At 44.8% G+C, this 15556-nt stretch overlaps 1 long non-coding RNA gene across 1 annotated transcript in view; it reads left to right on the top strand.

Moving 5' to 3' along the window:
- Positions 1–15556, top strand: part of LOC310725933 — a 77599-nt gene that overhangs the window by 48060 nt on the left and 13983 nt on the right. Inside the window, exon 2 of the long non-coding RNA XR_014533567.1 lies at positions 10116–10227. This is a non-coding gene — a long non-coding RNA (uncharacterized lncRNA). The remainder of the gene's footprint in view (positions 1–10115; positions 10228–15556) is intronic.

Below are 15556 nucleotides of genomic sequence, written 5' to 3'. Positions count from 1 at the left end.
CTTGAGAACCTGGAACGGAGCTGAACTTTCCCGGGAGTCCTGGGATGGAACCGTGCTCTCCTCGGTAATCGGGAGCGAAGAGGAGCTCTCGTCAGGGACCGGAAGCGGAGCCGAGCTCTCGTCAGGGATCTGGAGCGAAGAGGAGCTCTCATCAGGGCCCTTGAGCGAAGCCGAGCCCTTATCCAGGACCTGGAGCGAAGAGGAGCTCTCCTGGAAGCCTAGGAGCGGAGAGGGAACCGCCTGGAAGCCTAGGAGCGGAGAGGAGCTCACCTAGGGACCCTGGAGCGGAGAAGAGCTCGCCGGGAGGTGCTGGGACGAAGCCGAGTTCCTTTCAGGACTCTGGAGCGGAACCGAGCTCTCAGGGACTCTCTGGAGCGGAACCGAGTTCTCGGGGACTTTCTGGAGCGGAACCGAGCTCTCGGGGACTCTCTGGAGCGGAACCGAGCTCTCGGGGACTCTCTGAAGTGGAACCGATCTTTCGGGGACTCTCTGGAGCGGAACCGAGCCGAGCTCACGGGGTCGCTCTGGGACAGAGAGGAGCTCACCGGGTCGCTCAGGGACAGAGAGGAGCTCACGGGGTCGCTCAGGGACAGAGAGGAGCTCACGGGGTCGCTCAGGGACAGAGAGGAGCTCTCTTGAGGGTCCTGGAGCGGAGCTGAGCTCTCTTGAGGGTCCTGGAGCGGAGCTGAGCTCTCTTGAAGAGCCTGGAGCGAGGCGGAGCACTCTTGAGGAGCCTAAAGCGAGGTGGAGCACTCTTGAGGAGCCTGGAGAGGGGCGGAGCACTCTTGAGGAGCCTGGAGCTGGGCGGAGCTCTCAGCGGAGACCAGGACCTGGGCGGAGCTCTCAGCAGAGTTTCTGGAGCAGAGTGGAGAGCTCCTGGAGGTCCTGGAGCGGAACGGAGCCGTCTTGGATGGCCTGGAGCAAGGTGGAGATCCCCTGGAGAACCTGAGGCAGAGCAGAGCTTTCCTGGAGGTCTTGAAGCAGGGCGGAGATCTCTAGGAGACTCAGGTGCGGAACCGGGCTCTCGAAGGCGGAGGTGAGGAGATGGAGATCAGCCGTGACCATCCCGAGTTCCCTGGTGAGAAGCTGGAGGAACCGGGTGCACGAGGCAAACTCACCCTTATTCGCGTCCCATAACTCTAAGGCGAGAGAGAGAATTTCCCCCGACAAAAGAGAAATGACAAACGCGACCCTGGCTTTCTCCGTTGGGAAACTGGATGGATTCGACTCTATATAGTCACTCGCGCACCGTGAAAACGCGCCCCATTCAGCTCTGTCTCAGAGAAGCGAGCCGGGAGTCCCGTGACGTCATCGAGTGGGCGTCGTGCTGCCGAGCACGACCGAGAGGCGGCCGAGAGCTTCCGGGTTTTCCTGGAGGCGGGGCTTGGCCGCTGCTGAATCGCGGCCGAGCGCACCCGACCGCCGAGGTGCGATTCGCGCCGGGACCACGGCGTCAGTCCAATCATGTTTTTCTCTTTTTTTTTTTTTTTTTGTGTCCCCCTGTTATTCCTTTTTACGGTCGGTTATTCTGTCAGGCGGGAACAGAGGCGGAAGCCAAAGTGAAAGCAAACCGTGTTTTATTCAAAACCAAAAAGCAGTGCCAACCCAAATACCTGCGTGAGCAGGGATAATCCAGAAAACAGAGTCCGAGTCCGAGTCAAAAGGCACGTAGCGGAGCTGAGCATACGCGACACCGGCACACACGCGGACGGGCATGAACACGCACGCACGAACATACAATAACGGACACAAGTGAGTGAGTGTGAGGCTTTTATAGGTGGTGTGATGGGTGCATGAAACTAGTCCCAGGTGATCGGGATGAGCCCGATTGCAATTAGCCTCGCGCGGGCGGGGCACGCACGAGAGCAAGAGCGAGGTGCATCGGGGAATCCCAGGGTATGACAGCCTCCGAAGGGGGCGTGGCAGGGGGATTCCTGACAGCAGAAGAAGTCCCCTTTTTAAATAGTTGTAAGCCGAGGTTGTTCACTCTAAAACCCTAAAAGTCGAATTGCAGCAATAATCACCCAGGACGAAAAAAGGAGGATCCGATGATACAAGATATAAATGCTATAAGTAATTGCACGAATACATGCCATAATTCCCCCTAACAAACCCAAACAACTTACCAAACGCGGATAGATGAGTTCCTGAGAATCAATTCACCGCTCAGGATACGCAGCCTGCACATTACTCACGCCACCCGACCCACATTAAAGCTAAACATTGCTAAACAACTTCCTCATACCTGCAGGGAGGGCAGTAAACAGATCTAAAACAGCATCCAACAGGGACACACACTGAAAAGACAGGCTAAGGATATACAAACGAGCCATTAGTGCAACAAACAAAGAAAAACTAATTAGTCAACGCTACATACTAACAGCACATACCTGAAATCACTATAGCAACCACAAAAGGGGAGGATACGGACATGACGAATGCCAGTCTCAAACCAACCCGCTCTAAATAGTGCCTGCTCACTACTGATTGGTGGTCAGGAGTGTCAATCACCACCCGCGCCTCATTCATTCGGTCACACAACCTTCTCTCTCTCTCATTTTTCTCATTAATTAGCGGCTCAAAATACTCCCTCCATCTTCTTAACACACTCTCCTCATTAGTCAACACTTTTCAATCTCCACCCTTTATTGCTCTAACTTGCAGCACATCCTTCCCAGCTCGGTTCCTCTGCCTGACCAATTGGTACAAATCCTTTTCTCCTTCCTTTCCAACTTCTCATACGGTTCCTCATATTCCTTTTCCTTGGCTTTCGCCACATCCCTCTTTACCTGCTGCTGCATCTCCTTGTACTCCTGCATACTTTTCTCATCACTCTGTCAATCCCAATTTTGTTTCTCTAACCTCTTTTTCCTCATGCTCTCCTGCACTTCCTCATTCCACCACCATGTCTTTTTGTCCTTCTTTTTATTTCCGGATGTCACACCAAGTACCTTTCTAGCTGTCTCTCTAATCTCTTCTGCAGTAGTTGCCCAATCATTCAGCACCTCTTCACTACCATCGAGCCCCTGTCTGACCTCTTCCCTGAAGCTCACAATACAGTCTCTCTCCTTCCGTTTCCACCATCTTATTCTTCTTTTAGTCCTCACTCTCCTCCTTTTCTTCTTCACCTAAAAAAAAAAAACATTTTACAGTCCACCATCCATTGCTGTTTAGCTACACTGTTCCCTGCCAACACCCCTACACCCCTAGTGTAGGGTTTACCCCTACACAATTTCTCTTTCCATCCACACCCACAATGAAAGAACAGATTAAACCCACCTCCAAAGTTCTTGGTCTTACTCCCTTTCCACCTGGTCTCCTGAACACACAACAAATCTACCTTTTCTCCTCTCCATCATATCAGCTACCTCTCTCCCTTTACCAGTCACAGTACCAACATTTTAAGTGCCCACCCAAACCTCCACTCTCCTCCACTTCTCCTTTCCCTGCTGTCTCTGTAGATATCTTCCTTCTCTCCTTCTCCTCCTTTGGCCAACAGTAGCCCAATTTCCACCGGAACCCTGTTGGTTAGCGATACCTGTGGCGGTCATTGGTAACCCAGGCCTCGACCAATCCAGTATGAGTTTCTAATTTGTGATTCACACATTTGATTTGGCACGTTTTACGCTGGATGCCCTTCATAACACAAACCTTCACATTTATCCGGGCCTTGGACCAGCACTAAGAGTGCACTGGCTTGTGCAACCCTAATGACTGGGTTAAGAATAAATGCATTCAAATACAGTTCTAATTTGTAGCTGCACTATTGTCAGAGCTGCTTCTATAGAGATTCAATCAGGATCCAGGATTCAGCAACAGTTTAATAGATACATCAGACCTGTATTTCATACTGGACATACAGTGAGAAAAATAAGTATTTGAAAACCCTGCTATTTTGCAAGTTCTCCCACCTGAAATTGTCATCGTAGGTGCATGTCGACTGTAAGAGACATAATCTAAAAAAAAAATTAAGAAATCACAATATAGGATTTTTAAACTATTTATTTGTATGATACGGCTGCAAATAAGTATTTGAACACCTGTCTATCAGCTAGAATTCTGACCCTCAAAGACCTGTTAGTCTGCCTTTTAAAATGTCCACCTCCACTCCATTTATTATCCTAAATTAGATGCACCTGTTTGAGGTCGTTAACTGCATAAAGACACCTGTTCACCCCATACAATCAGTAAGAATCCAACTACTAACATGGCCAAGACCAAAGAGCTGTCCAAAGACACAAGAGACAAAATTGTACACCTCCACAAGGCTGGAAAGGGCTACGGGGAAATTGCCATGCAGCTTGGTGAAAAAAGGTCCACTGTTGGAGCAATCATTAGAAAATGGAAGAAGCTAAACATGACAAGATCTCACCTTGTGGGGTCTCAATGATCCTTAGGAAGGTGAGAAATCAGCCCAGAACTACACTGGAGGAGCTGGTCAATGACCTGAAAAGAGCTGTTTCCAAGGTTACTGTTGGTAATACACTAAGACGTCATTGTTTGAAATCATGCATGGCACGGAAGGTTCCCCTGCTTAAACCAGCACATGTCCAGGCACGTCTTAAGTTTGCCAATGACCATTTGGATGATCCAGAGGAGTCATGGGAAAAAATCATGTGGTCAGATGAGACCAAAATAGAACTTTTGGGTCATAATTCCACTAAGCGTGTTTGGAGGGAGAAGAATGATGAGTACCATCCCAAGAACACCATTTCTACTGTGAAGCATGGGGGTGGTAGCCTCATGCTTTGGGGGTGTTTTTCTGCACATGGGACAGGGCGACTGCAATGTATTAAGGAGAGGATGACCGGGGCCATGTATTGCGAGATTTTGGGGAACAACCTCCTTCCCTTATTTAGAGCATTGAAGATGGGTCGAAGGCTGGGTCTTCCAACATGACAATGACCCGAAGCACACAGCCAGGATAACCAAGGAGTGGCTCTGTAAGAAGCATATCAAGGTTCTGGCGTGGCCTAGCCAGTCTCCAGACCTAAACCCAATAGAGAATCTTTGGAGGGAGCTCAAACTCCGTGTTTCTCAGTAACAGGCCAGAAACCTGACTGATCTAGAGAAGATCTGTGTGGAGGAGTGGGCCAAAATCCCTCCTGCAGTGTGTGCAAACCTGGTGAAAAAATCATATATTGTGTGTTCTGGATTTTTTTTCTCTCACAGTGGACATGCACCTACATTGACAATTTCAGACCCCTCCATGATTTCTAAGTGGGAGAACTTGCAAAATAGCAGGGTGTTCAAATACTTATTTTCCTCACTGTAAGTGTTGAATATTTTTTATTTAATTACAGAAGTCAATGTGAAAATGTTTTCTTACAGATGCACTTGGAAAAGTTACATGCTGTTTCGGTTTCCAGAGAGCTCCAATCCCTATTGTAAAGATTACAGGGTATAAAGAAACAGACCATCACTGTATCAAACCTGGAGTCATGTAAGTTTTCACCTCCCCATTGTTCTTTTTAAGTAATAATTTTCATATGCATTATTATTGTATAATTCTGTGTAATATAATATAACTGTTTATAATGGTGGAGGTTTGGAGTGTGTGTGTGTGTGTGTGTGTGTGTGTGTGTGTGTGTGTGTGTGTGAGAGATTTTCTGATTTTTTTGCAGTTCTACACTGATGTACATCATCTTTCTAATCTGCAGCTTCACCCTGAAGGACAACCGTCGTGTGTGTGGAGATCCTGAACATAATTGGGTGCAGCGCCACATGAGAAGGATTGACAAGATCCTGAATAAGAGACTAAACAAACCTCAATAAAGTGTTTATATCCTGGTGTGAGTTTTCTAATGAGGCACCAATACAGAAAAATTAGTACTCACAAAAACGTGTAAAAGATTTAAAATCAATAAATAATCATTGTATTATAAAATGTCATTGTGTATTGTTTATTTATGTGCATTTATTCTATAGTATATGTGTATGCGTGTGTGTGTGTGTGTGTGTGTGTGTGTGTATGTATGTATGTATGTATGTGTATATACAGTAAGAAAAATAAATGTTTGAACACCCTGCTATTTTGCAAGTTCTCCCATTTAGAAATCATGGAGGGGTCTGAAATTGTCATCGTAGGTGCATGTCCACTGTGAGAGACATAATCTAAAAAAAAAAATCCAGAAATCACAATATATGATTTTTGTTAACTATTTATTTGTATGATACAGCTGCAAATAAGTATTTGAACACCTGAGAAAGTCAATGTTAATATTTGGTACAGTAGCCTTTGTTTGCAATTACAGAGGTCAAACGTTTCCTGTAGTTTTTCACCAGGTTTGCACACACTGCAGGAGGGATTTTGGCCCACTCCTCCACACAGATCTTCTCTAGATCAGTCAGGTTTCTGGCCTGTTACTGAGAAACACGGAGTTTGAGCTCCCTCCAAAGATTCTCTATTGGGTTTAGGTCTGGAGACTGGCTAGGCCACGCCAGAACCTTGATATGCTTCTTACAGAGCCACTCCTTGGTTATCGTGGCTGTGTGCTTCGGGTCATTGTCATGTTGGAAGACCCAGCCTCGACCCATCTTCAATGCTCTAACTGAGGGAAGGAGGTTGTTCCCCAAAATCTCGCAATACATAGCATCCTCTCCTTAATACAGTGCAGTCGCCCTGTCCTATGTGCAGAAAAACACCCCCAAAACATGATGCTACCACCCCCATGCTTCACAGTAAGGATGGTGTTCTTGGGATGGTACTCATCATTCTTCTTCCTCCAAACACGCTTAGTGGAATTATGACCCAAAAGTTCTATTTTGGTCCCATCTGACCACATGACTTTCTCCCATGACTCCTCTGGATCATCCAAATGGTCATTGGCAAACTTAAGACGTGCCTGGACATGTGCTGGTTTAAGCAGGGGAACCTTCCGTGCCATGCATGATTTCAAACCATGACGTCTTAGTGTATTACCAACAGTAACCTTGGAAACGGTGGTCCCAGCTCTTTGCAGATCATTGACCAGCTCCTCCCGTGTAGTTCTGGGCTGATTTCTCACTTTCCTTAGGATCATTGAGACCCCACAAGGTGAGATCTTGCATGGAGCCCCAGTCCAAGGGAGATTGACAGTCATGTTTAGCTTCTTCCATTTTCTAATGATTGCTCCAACAGTGGACCTTTTTTACCAAGCTGCTTGGCAATTTCCCCGTAGCCCTTTCCAGCCTTGTGGAGCTGTACAATTTTGTCTCTAGTGTCTTTGGACAGCTCTTTGGTCTTGGCCATGTTAGTAGTTGAATTCTTACTGATTGTATGGGGTGGACAGGTGTCTTTATGCAGCTAACGACCTCAAACAGGTGCATCTAATTTAGGATAATGAATGTAGTGACGGTGGACATTTTAAAGGCAGACTAACAGGTCTTTGAGGGTCAGAATTCTAGCTGATAGACAGTAGACAGGTGTTCAAATACTTATTTGCAGCTGAATCATACGAATAAATAGGTAAAAAATCATATATTGTGATTTCTGGATTTTTTTTTTTAGATTATGTCTCTCACAGTGGACATGCACCTACGATAACAATTTCAGACCCCTCCATGATTTCTAAGTGGGAGAACTTGCAAAATAGCAGGTTGTTCAAATACTTATTTTCCTATATATATATATATATATATATATATATATATATATATATATATATATATATATATATATATATATACATACATACACACACATACACACATCAGTGGCAGGTGGTCAGGGCCAACAAAGTTGAAGTACTGAACTACATGTACAACCTAAATTCTAATATTTGTTCCATGAAATTTCATTAATTTACTGCCCACAGTTTATTCTCTTCATTTCGTAGCATTTTCTTTTGGCTGCACTGCTTCCAGTACGTGTATGTGGATGTTGGATGTTAGATCAGATTTCAGCCTCATTGTCCTGCCATGTTAATCTTATCTGCCCAGGGCATTCAATGTCTATAGTGCTGGTCTTTTACTGTAGTCTCCCTAATAAATAGCTCTGTTTCTTTAACCAATCAGATTTCATATTCGCCTCACAGGGCAGCTAGCTGGAGGTTCCACTCAGTTCGTGAGTCCCACTGGGGGTGTTGCTCAGCCTCTGACCTCTGCCGAGGGCGTCGCTCTGCTTCTGATCTCCGAAAAGGGATTTGCTCTGTTGCTCCACCTCTCAGTGCGTTGCTCTGCTCCAGATCTCCGCAGAGTGTGTCGCTCCGCTCCAGGCCTACTCGGTGGGTGTCGATCTGCCTCATGTCCTTCCCGACCTTCCCCTAATCCTTGGTGCTGCGGGCCTGTCCAAGTCTTCCCTCTTCTGAGCCTCCTTCTTTGACCCTCGATGGATGGCGAGACCCTCCTCGAAGTGCCCTGGCCCGCCTGGCGAGGGTGAGATTGGGGCATCAGGTGCTGCCCTATCCCCTTCCCAACCTGGAAGTAGTAGCTCAGTGGTTGGACTTCTCATCAGGAGATTATGTGTTCAAATCCCAGCACCACCAAACTATTGGAAGTCACCAAATTATTTGGGATCTGAAATAATCGAAACATTAGTGGTCTGCATGAGTCATATTTACTGCCTCACTACAAATAGACTGAATTTACATTACCTAAATGTGTGTCTGCTCCTGAGCAGTGGTGCCCACAAGTGGTGCTTCTTATAATAAAAATGACTTCTGACACTGATCTTGAAATACAGTATGGTCTCTGTGTCTTAACCATTCAAACTTTTCTGAGAACTCTAGGAAGATCTTACAATGAGGATCAGTTTTAAATCCAGGTTGTGGGATTCCATGCCTTTAAATGTGGCCTCCTAGTCAGATGTGTTTGGAAGGTAGCCTCACTGGACTCAGACTGAGGCACTGCATGGTTGGTCACTTCATTGGCCCTGAATTAGAAGTCTTTGTGATTGGCCACCTCTCTTAAGGAATCTATGCAGGAAAGGTTAACCTCAGGCATGATCTTGGACAGACCTCCTTTTTGGTCACTGGCATGATAAGGTGAAGTGAGGCCCTTTGGTCAGCCTAAGGTATGATCTTGGCTCGGGAGGTCGTCATGGTTGATATGGCGGCTCAAGATCAATATGGTCGCCTCCCAAAAACTGTTCCTTCCCCCTCCCTCAATCGGGGAATTCCCTTCGAGGATTTTCTAAGGAAGTCTAAGAGATTAAGACTAATTGATGAAGAAAAAAATTGATGATCAGCGTATCCAGGAAAATGTTGTGCTCTCCTACACCTATATTGCTATTTTTAGAGACAAACTGTATTGAGGGATGCAGGACACTCACACAAGCAAAGACGACTCAGTTGATGGTCCCAAGAAACTGCAAGAAATTGTTGTGTCCAGCTCACCATAATCTGATGACTGGGTACTTGAGTACTATAAAAATAAACAATATACCTTCTAACATTCCATTTCTTTTGGCAGGACATTTGCACTGATGTGTGCAGATGTTGTGTGACATAATTTAATTAAACTTTCAGTTCTTTCTTATTTTAGACGAGACCAGCAAATGAGCTTCCTGTTATTTATTTTGGCCTCTTACTCACAGTGAAACTTTCTTTCTCACACACACACACACACACACACACACACACACACACACACACACACACACACACACACACACACATACACAAGCATTTTCACATGTCAACAGCCCAGAGTAAGTTATAGTTCAAATTGTTTACTATTTTTTTAATGAAATTCTGAGTGAGGGAGTGGTTGATTACATAATATTGTACATAACAAAGAAAAATGTAAAAGTCGAAAATCAAATTGCAGTGATAGAGACACTGTAGACTCCTTCCATCATTGTTAAAATAAAAAATTCTGCAGGACTTCACCATGTCAATGATACACGTTTCTAATGCGTGTATGTGGAGCGTCTGCTTTACACATCCTAGTGATTACACTGTTGCTATAGAAACGTATCAGAACGAGAGCATTAATACAGTATAAACCTGCACTACTGTCAGAGCTGCTGTTCTACAGAATTAATCAACACCTGGCAACCAATCAGGATCCAGGATTCACAAACAGTTTAACAGATACATCAGTCCTGCATTTTATACTAAATATAAAAGTGTTTTTTTTAATCTAATTATTGAACATTTAATCACAGAACTGAATGTGGAAATGTTTTCTTACAGATGGAAATGTACCAGACTCATGCTGCTTCAGATACCAGAGAACTCCAATCCCTATCAGAGTCATTACAGGGTATAAAGTAACAGACCGTCAGTGTACAAAATCTGGAGTCATGTAAGTTTTCACCTCCTCATTGTTCTTTTTATTGATTGTAATGAATAATAATAAAAAGTGATCATTTTCATGTGCATTATTATTGTATAATTGTGTGTAATATAATATAACTGTATATAATGGTGGAGGTTTGGAGTGTGTGTGTGTGAGATTTTCTGATTTTATTGCAGTTCTACACTGATGTACATCTTCTCTCTAATCTGCAGCTTCACCCTGAAGGACAACCATCAGGTGTGTGTAGATCCTGAACTCGAGTGGGTGCAGAAATGCATAGAAACAATTGACCAGATCCTGTATAAAAAACTGATCCAATCTCAAATGAGTGTTTAAATTCATTTCATATTCATACAGAATTCACTTTTTCTGTAGTTCAGCAGGAAGAATCTTTTTTACATTTTATATTAAATCATAAATTGAGCCCAGGATCATTTATCTGATTTATTCTTCGACTCTGCAGACACACAGATATATATAAATAATACATCTAGTAAATCTTCTCAGTAATACTTCCTGCCGTCTTTTCTTTTTCCTCTTTTTGTTCATTCTATAATTAATGTGAGTTTCTAATCAGGCACCAATACAGTAAAAGACTTTGATTATATTCAACAAAAACCTGTAAAATAATTAAAATCAATAAATAATGACTGTATTATAAGATGTTATTGTGTATTGTTTATTTAACCCAGCCATTAGGGGGGCACACGCCAGTGTACTCTTAGTGCCGGTCCCAAGCCCGGGTAAATGGGGAGGGTTGCGTTAGGAAGGGCATCCAGCGTAAAACATGTGCCAAATCAAATATGCGGATCACAAATGAGAATTTCATACCGGATCGGTCGAGGCCCGGGTTAACAACGACCGCCACAGGTATCGTTAGCCGACAGGGTACCAGTGGAAATTGGGCTACTGTTGGCCGAAGGAGGAGAAGGAGAGGAGGAAGGCGTCTACAGAGACGGCAGGAAAAGGAGCAGTGTAGGAGAGTAGAGGTTCGGGTTGGTACTTTAAATGTTGGTACTATGACGGGTAAAGGAAGAGAGATAGCTGATATGATGGAGAGGAGAAAGGTAGATGTGTTGTGTGTTCAGGAGACCAAGTGGAAAGGGAGTAAGGCCAGGAACATTGGAGGTGGGTTTAAACTGTTTTATCATGGTGTGGATGGGAAGAGAAATGGTGTAGGGGTGATTCTGAAGGAAGCGTACAGTAAGAGTGTAGTGGAGGTGAAGAGAGTTTCTGATAGGGTGATGATCGTGAAGGTGGAAGTTGAAGGGATGATGATAAATGTCATCAGTGCCTATGCTCCACAAGTTGGCTGTGAGATGGAGGAGAAAGAAAGATTCTGGAGTGAATTAGATGAAGTGGTAGATGGTGTACCTAGGAAAGAACGATTGGTGATTGGGGCAGACTTTAATGGGCATGTAGGTGAAGGGAACAGAGGTGATGAGGAGGTGATGGGTAGGTATGGTTTTAAGGAGAGGAATGTGGAAGGTCAGATGGTGGTAGATTTTGCTAAAAGGATGGAAATGGCAGTGGTGAACACGTATTTTAAGAAGAAGGAGGATCATAGGGTGACGTATAAGAGTGGAGGAAGGTGCACACAGGTGGATTATCTTCTGTGTAGGAGATGCAACCTGAAGGAGATTGGAGACTGTAAGGTGTTGGCGGGGGACAGTGTAGCTAGACAGCATCGGATGGTGGTCTGTAGGATGGTTTTGGAGGCGAAGAAGAAGAGGAGGAAAGTAAGGTTTGAAAGAAGAATAAGATGGTGGAAACTAAAGGAGGAAGAGTGTAGTGTGAGGTTCAGGGAAGAGGTCAGACAGGGGCTCGGTGGAGGTGAAGAGGTGCCGGATGATTGGGCAACTACTGCAGGAGTGATGAGGGAGGCAGCTAGAAAAGTACTTGGTGTGACATCTGGAAATAGAAAGCAAGACAAGGAGACGTGGTGGTGGAATGAGGAAGTGCAGGAGAGCATTAGGGGGAAGAGGTTGGCAAAACAGAAGTGGGATCGACAGAGTGATGAGAAAAGTAGGCAGGAGTACAAGGAGATGCGGCAGCAGGTTAAAAGGGATGTGGCGAAAGCCAAGGAAAAGGCATATGAGGAACTGTATAAGAGGTTGGACACTAAGGAAGGAGAAAAGGATTTATACCGATTGGCCAAGCAGAGGGACCGAGCTGGGAAGGATGTACTGCAAGTTAGAGCAATAAAGGATGGAGAGGGAAATGTGTTGACTAGTGAGGAGAGTGTGTTGAGAAGATGGAGGGAGTATTTTGAGCAGCTGATGAATGAGGAAAATCAGAGAGAGAGAAGGTTGGAGGATGTGGAGTTAGTAAAGCAGGATGTAGATAGGATTAGTAAGGAGGAAGTGAGAGCAGCGATTAAGAGGATGAAGAATGGAAAGTCGGTTGGACCAGATGACATACCGGTAGAAGCGTGGAGATGTTTAGGAGAGATGGCAGTGGAGTTTTTAACCAGATTGTTTAACAGGATTCTGGAAGGGGAGAGGATGCCTGAGGAATGGAGAAGGAGTGTGCTGGTACCGATCTTTAAGCATAAGGGAGATGTGCAGACCTGCAGTAACTACAGGGGAATTAAGTTGATCAGTCACACCATGAAGTTATGGGAAAGAGTAGTGGAAGCCAGGTTGAGAGAAGAGGTGACCATCTGTGAGCAACAGTATGGTTTCATGCCGAGGAAGAGCACCACAGATGCCTTATTTGCTTTAAGGATGTTGATGGAGAAGTATAGAGAAGGACAAAAGGAGCTGCATTGTGTATTTGTGGATTTAGAGAAAGCGTACGACAGGGTGCCGAGAGAGGAGTTGTGGTATTGTATGAGGAAGTCAGGTGTGTCAGAGAAGTATGTGAGGGTGGTGCAGGACATGTATGAGGACAGTGTGACGGCAGTAAAGTGTGCAGTAGGTACGACAGACTGGTTCAGGGTGAAGGTTGGACTGCATCAAGGATCGGCCCTGAGCCCTTTCCTGTTTGCAGTGGTGATGGACAGGTTGACGGACGAGGTCAGACAGGAGTCTCCCTGGACTATGATGTTTGCAGATGATATTGTGATTTGTGGTGAGAGTAGAGAGCAGGTTGAGAAGAGCCTGGAGAGGTGGAGATATGCGCTGGAGAGAAGGGGAATGAAAGTCAGTAGGTGTAAGACAGAGTACATGTGTGTGAATGAGAGGGAGGGCAGTGGAGTGATGCGGTTGCAGGGAGAAGAGGTGGAGAAGGTGGAGGAGTTCAAGTACCTGGGGTCAACAGTGCAAAGTAATGGAGAGTGTGTTAGGGAAGTAAAGAAAAGAGTGCAGGCAGGGTGGAGTGGGTGGAGAAGAGTGACAGGAGTGATTTGTGATAGAAGAGTATCTGCAAGAATGAAAGGGAAAGTTTATAGGACTGTGGTGAGACCTGCGATGTTGTATGGATTAGAGACAGTGGCATTGAGTAAAAGACAGGAGGTGGAGCTGGAGGTAGCAGAGCTGAAGATGTTGAGGTTTTCGTTGGGAGTGACGAGGATGGACAAGATTAGAAATGAGTTTATTAGAGGGACAGCACATGTAGGATGTTTTGGTGACAAGGTGAGGGAGGCGAGATTGAGATGGTTTGGACATGTGCAGAGAAGGGACATGAATTATATTGGTAGAAAAATGCTGAAGATGGAGCCACCAGGTAGGAGGAAAAGAGGAAGGCCAAGGAGGAGGTTCATGGATGTGGTGAGGGAAGACATGCAGGTAGTTGGTGTAAAAGAGGCAGATATAGAGGACAGGGTGGTATGGAGACGGATGATCCGCTGTGGCGACCCCTAATGGGAGCAGCCGAAAGAAGAAGAAGAAGATTGTGTATTGTTTATTTCTGTGTATTAATGTAGACACAGTGAAGGTTGTGTAAGTGGACGTCTATATAATATATATAAAATAAATCACATATATAAAGTCACATGTGGTGTTTAGGTTGGATTCATTCAAGCTTCATTTGAGAGTCAATGAAATAATAAATGATGTCCATCTGAAACACACATCACCTCCCCATCCCCCCTTCACAACCAGGAAGTAGTAAGTCAGTGGTTGGATTTCTAATCAGAAGGTTGTGATAAATGAGAGATCAGTGACTCTGTATAAAGGGGATCTGGTTAATACAGAAAATGTCAAACACACATCATCATAGATGTGAGAATCAGAATCAGAGTTAATAAAATTAGTTTTACATTAGTGAGCTGCATTAGTCATATTTACTGCCTCACTACAAACAAACTGAAATGTGTTTCTGCTCCTGAGCAGTGGCGCCCTCATGTGGTGCAATTAAAATTACTTCTGACACTGTGGTCTGGAAATACATTGTGGTCTCTGTGACTCAACCATTCGAACTGTTCTGAGAACTCTCTCTCGAACTGCGCCAGCAACTCTTTGGGAATGCTTCCGCGTTGTCTACGCTCTGAATCACGTGTGTAATCTGTCCAACGATGAGGTGCGACGACCCCGGCGGGCCCCACAAAGGGGCAAAGGGGCGTTTGAGGACCTGAGACTCGCAGCCGGGTCCAGCATTCTGTCAAAAGTTTTGGAAGCACGCCTTTCGACGGTTTCCTCCCCTTGCTATTAGAGCATTCAGCTCTGCCTCTCTTCCTTTGAAAAAAAAAAAAAAAATGGACAGTCAAATAAGTTGTTTTATCAGAGATATGCACAAAGCAGCAATGATAAAAATATTCTTGGGGTGGAGGAACAAAAGCGACTTAGAGATCTGCATGGAGATGAAAAATCTGAGCCTATTTTTACATCTGTAAGTTGCAATATATCTCCCTTTACAGTTTTATACGATGGTATACATTTTATTGTCTGTTTTGTCTGTTCTGTTGGAAATCAAACAGCCGGACATCAATATGAATGGCCGTGACTGTAAAACAATAGCTTGTCTGGCTACTTTGCCATCAATATGAATGCCAAATCAATATCAATAACCAAACATGTATAACAATAGCGTAAATGAGTCCCAAAAGCAGTGATGGAGGCTAACAGGTTAACCCTCAATTTAAATAATTTGGAAAGAAGACACTTTGAGCTTAACTGTCAATTATTCAAAGTTGATATTGCTAAAAAAGATATTAAGTTATAGATGAAGTGCCATGGGTATACATTTCCTGCATTGAACTTCTTCTTTCGGCTTCTTCCATTAGGGGTCGCCACAGCGGATCATTCGTCTCCATACCCCCCTGTCCTCTACATCTGCCTCTTTCAAACCAACTACCTGCATGTCTTCCCTCTCTACATCTATAAACCCCCTACTTGGCCTTCCTCTTTTCCTCCTTCCTGATGGCTCCATCTTCAGCATTCTCCTACTGATATAC

This window comes from Silurus aristotelis, assembly GCF_946808225.1.
Source record: "Silurus aristotelis genome assembly, chromosome: 5".
NCBI lineage: Eukaryota > Metazoa > Chordata > Actinopteri > Siluriformes > Siluridae > Silurus > Silurus aristotelis.
This window is presented reverse-complemented; position numbering and strand designations above follow the sequence as displayed.